Source organism: Podarcis raffonei, chromosome 4 (assembly GCF_027172205.1).
Source record: "Podarcis raffonei isolate rPodRaf1 chromosome 4, rPodRaf1.pri, whole genome shotgun sequence".
In the NCBI taxonomy this organism is placed as follows: Eukaryota; Metazoa; Chordata; class Lepidosauria; order Squamata; family Lacertidae; genus Podarcis; species Podarcis raffonei.
The window spans coordinates 587,038-599,217 of record NC_070605.1 but is presented as its reverse complement, the minus strand read 5'-3'; the positions used below and the strand labels follow the sequence as shown (position 1 = coordinate 599,217).

General features: G+C 39.6%; 1 protein-coding gene and 2 pseudogenes across 3 annotated transcripts in view; 1 reads left to right on the top strand and 2 right to left on the bottom strand.

Annotated features, from left to right (window-relative positions):
• Positions 1 to 12,180, top strand: part of LOC128412026 (zinc finger protein 420-like) — a 342,858-nt gene that overhangs the window by 252,437 nt on the left and 78,241 nt on the right. The window lies entirely within an intron of this gene.
• Positions 1 to 12,180, bottom strand: part of LOC128412189 (zinc finger protein 420-like) — a 215,270-nt pseudogene that overhangs the window by 185,138 nt on the left and 17,952 nt on the right.
• Positions 1,401 to 12,180, bottom strand: part of LOC128412049 (zinc finger protein 420-like) — a 28,732-nt pseudogene continuing 17,952 nt past the window's right edge.

Sequence of the window (12,180 nt, the reverse complement as noted above, 5' to 3'; positions counted from 1 at the left end):
ACTAAACAACAACAACAACATTTCTGCCCTTGATCTGATTCTGCCTTCTGCCACATTGGCCTCCGCTCCCCATTTGGTGTCGTCTGCAAATGTGATGAGCATCCCCTTCAGTTCCTTCATCCAACTCATTCATAAAGACGTTGAATGACAATGGGCCCAGGATTGAACCCTACAGCACCCCTCTTGTCACTTCTCCCAGGATGATGAGGAACCATGAAGGAGTCCACTTTGGGTTTGGTCAGTCAAATCCACCAGTTACCTTGTTCAGCCGAAATTTTACCAGCTTTCTCACAGAAAGAGCACGGCGGACTTTCTCAAAAGCCTTACTGAAATCAAGATGCATTATTTCCACAGCTGTCCCCTGACCAACTAAGTTTGTAACTCCATCCATAAAAGGATCTAGGAGTCTTGGTTGACGACAAACTTGACATGAGCCAACAGTGTGACGCGGCAGCTAAAAAAGCCAATGCAATTCTGGGCTGCATCAATAGGAGTATAGCATCTAGATCAAGGGAAGTAATAGTGCCACTGTATTCTGCTCTGGTCAGACCTCACCTGGAGTACTGTCTCCAGTTCTGGGCACCACAGTTCAAGAAGGACACTGACAAACTGGAACGTGTCCAGAGGAGGGCAACCAAAATGGTCAAAGGCCTGGAAACGATGCCTTATGAGGAACGGCTAAGGGAGCTGGGCATGTTTAGCCTGGAGAAGAGGAGGTTAAGGGGTGATATGATAGCCATGTTCAAATATATAAAAGGATGTCACACAGAGGAGGGTGAAAGGTTGTTTTCTGCTGCTCCAGAGAAGCGGACACGGAGCAATGGATCCAAACTACAAGAAAGAAGATTCCACCTAAACATTAGGAAGAACTTCCTGACAGTAAGAGCTGTTCGACAGTGGAATTTGCTGCCAAGGAGTGTGGCAGAGTCTCCTTCTTTGGAGGTCTTTAAGCAGAGGCTTGACAACCATATGTCAGGAGTGCTCTGATGGTGTTTCCTGCTTGGCAGGGGGTTGGACTCGATGGCCCTTGTGGTCTCTTCCAACTCTATGATTCTATGATTCTATGATTCTAAAAAGGGGAGGAGAGATTTCTCTGGCTTGACTTGTTTTTGAGAAAGCCATGCTTTCATCTTGTATGTTTCTGTTGTGAAATCTTCAGATGGAGGGCACATAAATATTAAAAATGATAATAAATAAGGATATTGACAAGCTGAAACATGTGCAAAGGAAGGCAATTTATGTAATTATTCAATTGGTATACCACCCGAAACAGTGGTGCCAACTTGAATAAAATATTGGTGGGGGTCCAGGTAAGGCCTGCCTTGCACAATCAATCGCATGATGCATAAAGGGCATTGGAATGGCAATGCTACCAACTGGGGGGGGTGGCCCCCTAAATATACTATTGGGGGGCAAAAACCCCTCGGCCTCTAAAGTTGACTTCTGTTCCCACATGTCGCAGGACGGTTACAACATAAAAAGACAACATAAAAACACAAAATATACATCTGTAAACCCCCTCACTACCACATTTTAAAAGGGCATTAGATGTCAATTAGGCAAAGGCCTGGTTAACAAGGTGCGGATTTACCTGGCTCCTAAAGCTGTATAATGGTTTTTCCGATCGTTGCATCAATTCTCTGGTGACTAGTGAGAAAAGAGCTCTGACTGAAGCTCTTTCCACATTCTGCTTACGGATAGGGTTTCTCCCCTGTATGAATTCTCTGATGCTTAGTGAGAGAGGAGCTCTCCCTGAAGCTCTTTCCACATTCCACACACTGATAGGGTTTCTCCCCTGTATGAATTCTCTGATGGGAAGTGAGACTGGAGCTCTGACTGAAGCTCTTTCCACATTCCACACACTGATAGGGTTTCTCTCCTGTATGAATTTTGTGATGGGAAGTGAGATGGGTGCTCTTACTGAAGCTCTTTCCACATTCCACACACTGATAGGGTTTCTCCCCTGTATGAATTCTCTGATGGGAAGTGAGACTGGAGCTCTGACTGAAGCTCTTTCCACATTCCACACACTGATAGGGTTTCTCTCCTGTATGAATTTTGTGATGGGAAGTGAGATGGGTGCTCTTACTGAAGCTCTTTCCACATTCCACACACTGATAGGGTTTCTCTCCTGTATGAATTTTGTGATGGGAAGTGAGATGGGTGCTCTGACTGAAGCTCTTTCCACATTCAACACACTGGTAGGGTTTCTCTCCTGTATGAATTCTTCGATGGGAAGTGAGACGGAAGCCCAGACTGAAGCTCTTTCCACATTCCACACACTGGTAGGGTTTCTCTCCTGTATGAATTCTTCGATGCTTAGTGAGACCTGAGCTCTCCCTGAAGCTCTTTCCACATTCCACACACTGATAGGGTTTCTCCCCTGTATGAATTCTCTGATGCTTAGTGAGATCTGAGCTCTTTCTGAAGCTCTTTCCACATTCCACACACTGATAGGGTTTCTCTCCTGTATGAATTTTACGATGGGAAGTGAGAGAGGAGCTCTCCCTGAAGCTCTTTCCACATTCCACACACTGATAGGGTTTCTCCCCTGTATGAATTCTCTGATGCTTAGTGAGATCTGAGCTCTTACTGAAGCTCTTTCCACATTCCACACACTGATAGGGTTTCTCCCCTGTATGAATTCTCTGATGCTTAGTGAGAGAGTAGCTCTGACTGAAGCTCTTTCCACATTCCACACACTGATGGGGTTTCTCCCCTGTATGAATTCTCTGATGATTAGTGAGAGAGGAGCACTGACTGAAGCTCTTTCCACATTCCACACACTGATAGGGTTTCTCTCCTGTATGAATTTTGTGATGGGAAGTGAGATGGGTGCTCTGACTGAAGCTCTTTCCACATTCCACACACTGGTAGGGTTTCTCTCCTGTATGAATTTTGTGATGGGAAGTGAGATGGGTGCTCTGACTGAAGCTCTTTCCACATTCCACACACTGGTAGGGTTTCTCTCCTGTATGAATTCTTCGATGGGAAGTGAGAGAGGAGCTCTGACTGAAGCTCTTTCCACATTCCACACACTGATGGGGTTTCTCTCCTATATGAATTCTTCGATGGGAAGTGAGAGAGGAGCTCTGACTGAAGCTCTTTCCAAATTCAACACACTGGTAGTGTTTCTGTCCTGTATGAATTCTTCGATGGGAAGTGAGATCAGAGCTCTCCCTGAAGCACTTTCCACATTCAAAGCACGGATAGGGTTTCTCCCCTTCATGAAATTTCTGATGGGAAGTGAGATTGAAGTTCTTCCTGAAGCTCTTTCCACATTCCATGCAGTGATAGGGTTTCTTTCCAATGCGAATTCTTTGTTGGGAAGTGGAATGGGAGCTCTGACTGCAGCTCTCTCCATACTCCAAAATTTTGCGTGGCTTCTCCTCTCCGGGGGTTTTGTCATGTTCATCCTTGTTCTTGTTTTCCAATTCATCAAAATCTGCAATGGAGACAAAAAGGGATTAGAGCCTCAGGAACAAATCAAGAAGAACTGAAGGGAGTTGGGTCTTTGTTCATTGCCTTTGTTGGTTGTCATTAACCAACATTTTTATTAATATATTCTGATGGATTGTTGAATGTTGATTTGTTTGATATACAGGACTTCCGGGTTAGCGCCATCGGCAAATGGCGGATTCCCTCTGACTTTGAGGGACCAGCTCTGTGGAAATCGGGTCTGCACCGCTACGGCGAAGCGGGGACCCTTCAAGAATCACAGGCGGGTGAAGCCTGTGAGCGTGGGACTCGGCGGGCACCTTTTGCGCCCCCCCCAAACCGCAAGGGAACCCACTTACAGGCTCCGGAGCGAAAAGGGGTGAGTGGCGCGGTGCTGTGAGTCAACTGCTTTTTTCACAGAGCGAAGCTGCACAGCCGTTGCTGGAGAGCGCTGACTTCTTCCTGGACAATTCGGCTATAAAAAGTAACTACCCGTGAGTAGGGGAAACTGGATTTACTGAAAAGGGAGAAAAAAAAGGCTTAATTGGATACCGAAGCGGGGAGGTTTAAACAGGAAGTCCGCCTTCCACTTTTTGTAAATAGATCAAAGCAAATAGACTTTAAGCTAAAGCTTTTGGGATTTCGTCTGGAAAGGACTGATTTCTAACACGATAAAGTTTTGAACCCCCTTCCTAGGAAGCAGGGAAGGAGGGGGGATGTTTTGGACTGTGCATACCTGCAAGAGAGAAGGAAAGAACTTAAAATCCACTGCTCAAACTTGGGAACGGTCTGCCAGCTGACAGAGACAGTGTTGTAACTGTTAACAGAAGGCTTGCAAATAGCAAGAGAGATACATTGCGACTAGGCACTTTTCTTTCTTTTTTTTGTTTGCAAGAAAGAGAGAAAGTAATTGGAAAGTAACAAAAAAGTAACAAAAAATTGGAACTGCTTATCCTTCTCGGATGGAGTTTTAAAGGGTTGTCTCTTTCTTGGACTATTGTAACTGTTTCCACCTAGAGGGAGTTTTAGAAATTGCTACAAGGGGAATTTTCCACTGGTAAACAGAAACAGTGCAGCTGGGTGACCTTGGCTCTTCTATTGTTAATGTGTTATGGCAGATGGGAAAGAAAAAGTAGATGCGCCACTGTTAGAAAGAACAACAAGGTCTGGGAAGACCTTGGGGCAGAGAAGGCAATCAGTTGCTGGTCTTACTACCTTATCTGTGACGGTACCAACACAACCGAAGTCTAGTGGAATGTCTTCAGAAGATGTTTTAGCGAACGCATTGGCAAAGATCAATGAATCTCTGGTGCAACTCAGCATGAGGGTTGAGGAGACAAATAAGAGGGTCGAAGAGACAAAAATGATTGTAGATGAGACCAAAGTGAAGGTTGATACTGCAACTACTAAAATTGGCTTAAACACTGAAACTTTAAACAGTTTGGGACAAAAAGTGAACACTAATACAGAATCTATCCAGAAATTGTTACAGGAATCCACTTTGACCCGACAGACTGCAGATGAAGCTAAGGAGAAAGCTGCTGCTGCGGAATTCAAGGTAACACAATTGGCAACAGAGAAGGTTCCAGACCTACAGAAACAAATTGAAGACCACAAACTGACGCTGTCTATGATTGAATTGAAGGAAAAACAGACGAATTTAAGGATTAGAGCTGTACCTGAATTGGAGGAGGGCACCCTGATAGATTTTTTGACAAAGGAATTTACAGAGTTCTGGAAGGCGGATTTGAAACAAGAGGAATTTAAAATCGTGAGGGCCTTCAGACTAGGAAAAGGAGGAAAGAAGATTAAAATAAGGGATTGTCTGATTACCCTCTGATCCAAAGAAGAGAGAGATAAAATCTTGGGGTTACACTTCCAGAATCCTTTGATAATTCTGCAATCAAGAGTGGAAATTTTTAAAGATATACCGAAACATCTTTTGGATCTTAGATCCAATTTTGGAGATTTGGTTGCCCTCCTGAGAAGGAACAAAATTGTCTTCAGGTGGGAATTTCCCCAAGGCCTATCTTTTGGCTACAAAGGAAGAAAGATAAAAATAAGATCAGTTGAGGAAAAAGACAAGTTTTTGGGAAACCACGGAGAAGATCTGCAGAAAGAACTTAGAAAAGAGCCAGGAGTTTTGGACAAGAGCTCACTAAAAAGAGGGAAACCGGCACCACTGACTGAGATAGACAAAGTACTGGGCGCGGGTGGAGGAACAACAGAATAATCACATCATGACACTGCAAGTATTAAGCTGGAATGTGAATGGACTGAACTCCCTAGAAAGAAGACGGAGAGTTTTTCATTTATTAAAAAAAGAGCAATTGGATTTGATTTGTTTACAAGAAACACATGTGACAAGGCTACATCGGAAGATTCTGAGTAATAAAAGATTAGGCCAGGAATTTGTTTCATCAGATAGTCAAGAAAAGAGGAGTGGTACTTTATGCAAAGGAGAGCCTGTCACCGAAATTCTTATTTAAAGATGACCAAGGAAGATTTGTTGCAATTGAAATTCAATCACAAGGAGAGAAGTTTTTGATAGTAGGTGTTTATGCACCAAATGAGGGGAAATCAGAATTTTTCAAGAAGCTGCATGAAATCCTGCTGGATTATTTGGACTATAATATGATTTTGATGGGAGATATGAATGGAGTGGTGTCCACAAATATGGATAAGGCCCAGAGACAGGTGGTCACAAATAACGGCAGATTACCAAAGACGTTTTTTGTATAAAATGATATTTATTAAAATTTCAAAGAAGATTACAAAAATAGTGATAAAGAAGGGAAAAAAAGAAAGCAAAAGATACAAAATACAGAAAAAATAGAAACAATTAAAAATAAATCCATCTTTCTATGTCTTGCCTTTCATTTACTTGTTTCCCTGACCTCCTCACACCTCCCTTTTTTGTATTCCAATTCGAATGGTTGATTCAGCAAATCCTTTCCCTCTTTGTTTTTATCTTAATTCTTAATCTTAACATATCATAACTTTATATTTTCATCTATTAATTCTTAATCTTAACATATTATAACTTTATATTTTCATCTATTAACAATCCATTTTTAGGTACTCCTTTTTAACATTGTTGCTAAAACCGCTTCATTTCATTCCAACATCATTTTAACATTCATTAATTTTGCAATGTTTCTGTAAATAGTCTTTAAATTTCTTCCAATCTTCTTCCACCAACTCTTCTCCCTGGTCTTGGATTCTGACAGTCATTTCCGCCAGTTCCATATAGAATCATAGAATCATAGAATCATAGAGTTGGAAGAGACCACAAGGGCCATCGAGTCCAACCCCCTGCCAAGCAGGAAACACCATCAGAGCACTCCTGACATATGGTTGTCAAGCCTCTGCTTAAAGACCTCCAAAGAAGGAGACTCCACCACACTCCTTGGCAGCAATTTCCACTGTCGAACAGCTCTTACTGTCATGAAGTTCTTCCTAATGTTTAGGTGGAATCTTCTTTATTTTATATAGACTATCTTTTATATAGTCTATCACTTTCATCTGCCATTCTTCCAAGGTGGGTAGATCTTGTGTCTTCCAATACTTTGCGATGAGTATTCTTGCTGCTGTTGTGGCATACATAAAAAAAGTTCTATCCTTCTTTAACACCAATTGGTCGACCATGCCCAGGAGAAAGGCCTCTGGTTTCTTCAAGAAGGTATATTTAAATACCTTTTTCATTTCATTATATATCATCTCCCAGAAAGCCTTAATCCTTGGGCACGTCCACCAAAGGTGAAAGAATGTACCTTCATTATCTTTACATTTCCAACATTTATTATCGGGCAAATGGTAAATTTTTGCAAGCTTGACTGGTGTCATGTACCACCTGTATATCATTTTCATAATATTCTCTCTTAAGGCATTACATGCCGTGAATTTCATACCTGTGGTCCACAACTGCTCCCAGTCAGCAAACATTATATTATGTCCAACATCTTTTGCCCATTTAATCATAGCAGATTTCACCGTTTCATCCTGCGTATTCCATTTCAACAGCAAGTTATACATTCTTGATAGTATCTTAGTTTTGGGATCTTACAGTTCTGTTTCCAATTTTGATTTTTCCATCTGGAAGCCAATTTTTTAATCCATATTATAAGCCTCCCTTATTTGATAATAATGAAGCCAATCTCGCACTTTATCTTTTAATTTCTCAAAACTCTGCAATTTCAGTTTGTCACCTTCTTGTTCCAAAATCTCCCAATATTTTGGCCATTTGGCCTCCATATTGAGTTTTTTCTGAGCCTTCGCTTCCATCGGTGATAATCACCTTGGGGTTTTATTTTCAAGTAAATCTTTGTATCTTATCCAAACATTAAACAATGCTTTCCTGACAATATGGTTTTTAAATGCTTTGTGTGCTTTAACCTTGTCATACCACAAATATGCATGCCACCCAAAAACGTTATTAAAGCCTTCTAAATCCAAGATGTCTGTGTTCTCAAGAAGCAGCCATTCCTTCAGCCAGCAAAATGGTGCTGATTCATAATAAAGTTTAAGATCTGGCAGGGCAAATCCACCTCTTTCCTTTACATCAGTTAGTATTTTAAATTTTATTCTGGGCTTCTTGCCCTGCCAGACAAATCTAGAAATATCTCTCTGCCACTTCTTGAAATAGTCCATCTTGTCCAAAATTTGCAATGATTGAAACAGAAATAACATTCTTGGCAATACATTCATCTTTATAACAGCGATTCGGCCTAACAAGGAAAGCTTCAAATTTGACCATATACCAAAGACGTTTTTTGATATGGTTGACAATATGGACCTTGTTGATATTTGGAGAACTAAGAACCCCTTGGGAAGAGAAGGAACGTTCTTTTCTGAAGCCAAAACGACATGGACAAGAATTGACCAAATTTGGATAACTAGGGGGCTGGCCCCGAAGACCAAAAAAGTGGAAATTTGCCCTAAAACTTGCTCTGATCACAATGCGGTGAAGATGGAAATGAAATTAACACCAGTTGGTTCCTTTAGATGGAGGATGAATGACACCTTGTTTAGGAATGAAGGAGTGATTAAGAAGGCCCAAAAAACCTTGAGAGACTATTTTGAGATGAATATGAATACCATGGTTGAAAAAAGAGTAATATGGGACGCAAGTAAAGCAGTAATGAGAGGGTTTCTGATACAACAGAATGCAATTAAAAGGAGGGCTCAAAATGAAAAAAGGATAAAATTCTGGAGAAAATAAAGGAAGGAGAAAAGAGACTGAGAGCAAAACCAAAATCACAGGAGATTCTGAAAGAGATAAAGTTATATCAAGTACAATATATGAAATTGATGAATCAGGAAATAGAATGGAAGATTAAACAGATGAGACAAAAGACATTTGAATCGGCTAACAAATGTGGGAAACTGTTGGCTTGGCAAATGAAAAAAAGACAAAAACTTAACACAATTACCAATCTGGAAGTGGAGGGAAAAAATATACAGAATCCTGTGGAGATTAGGAAGTGCTTCCAGAAATATTTTAAACAGCTATACACACAGGAGACCCAGAAGGAAATGGATATTGATAGATTTTTGAAAATAAATGGACTACAAAAAATCTCTCAAGAGAATAAGTTAATGCTGAATTACAAAATAACAGACCAAGAGGTGGAAGGAGCCATTCAGAATATGATATTGGTCAAATCCCCAGGGCCGGATGGTTTGACCTCAAGATATTATAGATCCTTGAAAGATTTGTTAGTACAGCCTTTGAAGGAAGTTTGTAATGAAATATTGGAGGGGAAAAAGGCTCCAGTCGTGGAAAGAAGCTTATATTACACTTATACCAAAAACAGAGTCTGAAAAGACACAGCTTAAGAACTATCGTCCCATATCTCTACTTAACGTGGATTACAAAATTTTTGCTGAAATTATGGCTAAAAGGTTAAAAAAGGTATTGGTAGAAGAAATTCATAAAGACCAAGCGGGCTTCCTCCCGGGGAGGCACTTGTCAGACAATACAAGGAATATAATTAATATTTTAGAAAAATTACAAGTGAATATTAATACTAAAGCAGTTTTGATATTTGTGGACGCGGAGAAAGCCTTTGATAATATTTCTTGGAGTTTTATGAAGAAAAATTTACAGGGAATGGGGGTAGGCCAAGGTTTTGAAAACGGTGTAGGTGCAATCTATTCAGAACAAAAGGCAAAATTAATTGTGAATAATGTAATTTCAGAAGAATTTAAGATCGAGAAAGGAACACGACAGGGCTGCCCAATTTCCCCATTGCTTTTCATATCGGTGCTGGAGGTTTTGCTCAATATGATTAGAAGGGATCAATTGGTAAAGGGTATACAAGTCGGAGCCAAACAGTATAAATTGAAAGCATTCACTGATGATTTGGTCTTAACATTACAGGAGCCAGAATCCAGCACCAAAAGAGTATTACAATTAATTCAAGAATTTGGCCAGGTTGCGGGTTTCAAGTTGAATAAGCTGAAAACTAAGGTGCTAGAGAAAAATCTAACAGTGACTGAAAAAGCGAGGTTCCAGAAGGAGACAGGTTTAATATTGGTTAAGAAAGTGAAGTACCTGGGGGTTAATATGACTGCCAAGAATGTGAATTTATTCAAAGATAATTATGAAAAATGTTGGATGGAAGTGAAAAGGGATTTAGAAATATGGTCAAATCTGAAGTTATCATTGCTAGGCCGAATTGCTGCGATAAAGATGAATGTATTGCCAAGGATGTTGTACTTGTTTCAAACATTGCAAATTTTGGACAAGATGGACTGTTTCAAGAAGTGGCAGAGAGACATTTCTAGATTTGTCTGGCAGGGCAAGAAACCCCGAATAAAATTTAAGATTTTAACTGATGCTAAAGAAAGAGGTGGATTTGCCCTGCCAGACCTGAAGCTTTACTATGAATCAGCCGCTTTTTGCTGGCTGAGAGAATGGCTGCTTCTTGAGAACACGGACATTTTGGATTTGGAAGGTTTTAACAATGTTTTTGGGTGGCATGCATACTTGTGGTATGACAAGGTCAAAGCGCATAAATCATTTAATAACCATATTGTCAGGAAAGCACTGTTTAATGTGTGGATAAGATATAAAGATTTGCTTGAAAACAAAACCCCAAGGTGGGTGTCACCAATGGAAGCTAAGGCTCTGAAAAAACTCAATATGGAGGCAAATTGGCCGAAGTATTGGGAAATTTTGGAACAAGAAGGAGATAGATTAAAACTGCAGAGCTTTGATAAATTAAAAAACAAAGTACGAGACTGGCTTCACTATTATCAAATAAGGGAGATATATAATTTGGACAAAAAAATTGGTTTCCAGGTGGAAAAATCAAAATTGGAAACAGAATTGTTAGAACCTAAAACTAAGAACCTGTCAAGAATGTATAACTTGCTGTTGAAATGGAATACACAGGACGAAACGGTTAAATCTGTTATGGTTAAATGGGCACAGGATGTTGGACACAACATTATGTTTGCTGACTGGGAACAGTTATGGACCACAGGTATGAAGTTTACGGCATGTAATGCCTTAAGAGAGAATATTATGAAAATGATTTACAGGTGGTACATGACACCAGTCAAGCTTGCAAAAATTTATCACCTGCCCGATAATAAATGTTGGAAATGTAAAGAATGTGAAGGTACCTTTTTTCACCTTTGGTGGACATGCCCAAAGATTAAGACCTTCTGGGAGATGATATATAATGAAATGAAAAAGGTATTTAAATACACCTTCCAGAAGAAACCAGAGGCCTTTCTCTTGGGCATGGTCGGCCAGTTGGTGTTAAAGGAGGATAGAACTTTCTTTATGTATGCTACGACAGCAGCAAGAATACTTATCGCAAAGTACTGGAAAAGACAAGATCTACCCACCTGGGAAGAATGGCAGATGAAGGTGATGAACTATATGGAACTGGCTGAGATGACTGGCAGAATCCGAGATCAAGGAGAAGAGTCGGTGGAAGAAGAGTGGAAGAAATTTAAAGTCTACCTACAGAAATATTGTAAAATTAAGGAATGTTAGAAAGATGTTGGAATTAAACTATGTGGTTTTAGCAGAAAAGATATAAAGGATTAAGTAAAGAGAAATTGATAACAGGTGAAAATGTAAAGTTACAATATATTAAGATAAAATATTAAGATAAAAGCAAAAAGGGTAAGGATTTGCTGAAACAACTACTGAACTAGAATACAAAAAAGGGAGGTGAGAGGAGGTCAGGGAAATAAGTAAATGAAAGATAAGAGATGGAAAGACTGATTTGTTTTTAACTGTTTTTATTTTTCTGTATTTTGTATTTTTTGTCCTTTTTCTTATTTTTTCTTTTCTTTTTTCTACTTACGTAATTTCTTTGAAATTTTAATAAATATTATTCAAAAAAAAAAAGATTTGTTTGATATACAGTAGTGGCCAAAATTGTGGAAGCCTTTTGGGAAAAAAGTGTATTTCAGATATTTGATGGCTCGTAACACGACTTCGTTTAGAGTAATACCACAAAATTATGTATCAATGTAAAGATAATTTAATGAAGAATGTAATTATCTGTATTCTATCAAAAGTCATAGCGGAATAACCAGAAAAAGGAAGCACAACTTGCTTAGCTTGACTTTTGTTAGTGTGTTATGTTATATTGTGGAAAGTTGATATAAAATTTACAGATTGTATATTATTACTAGAGAATTACATGAAAATGATGTATAGATGGTATATCACACCAGTGAAAATGGCAAAGATGTTTAAGAAAGAAAATAAGAGAT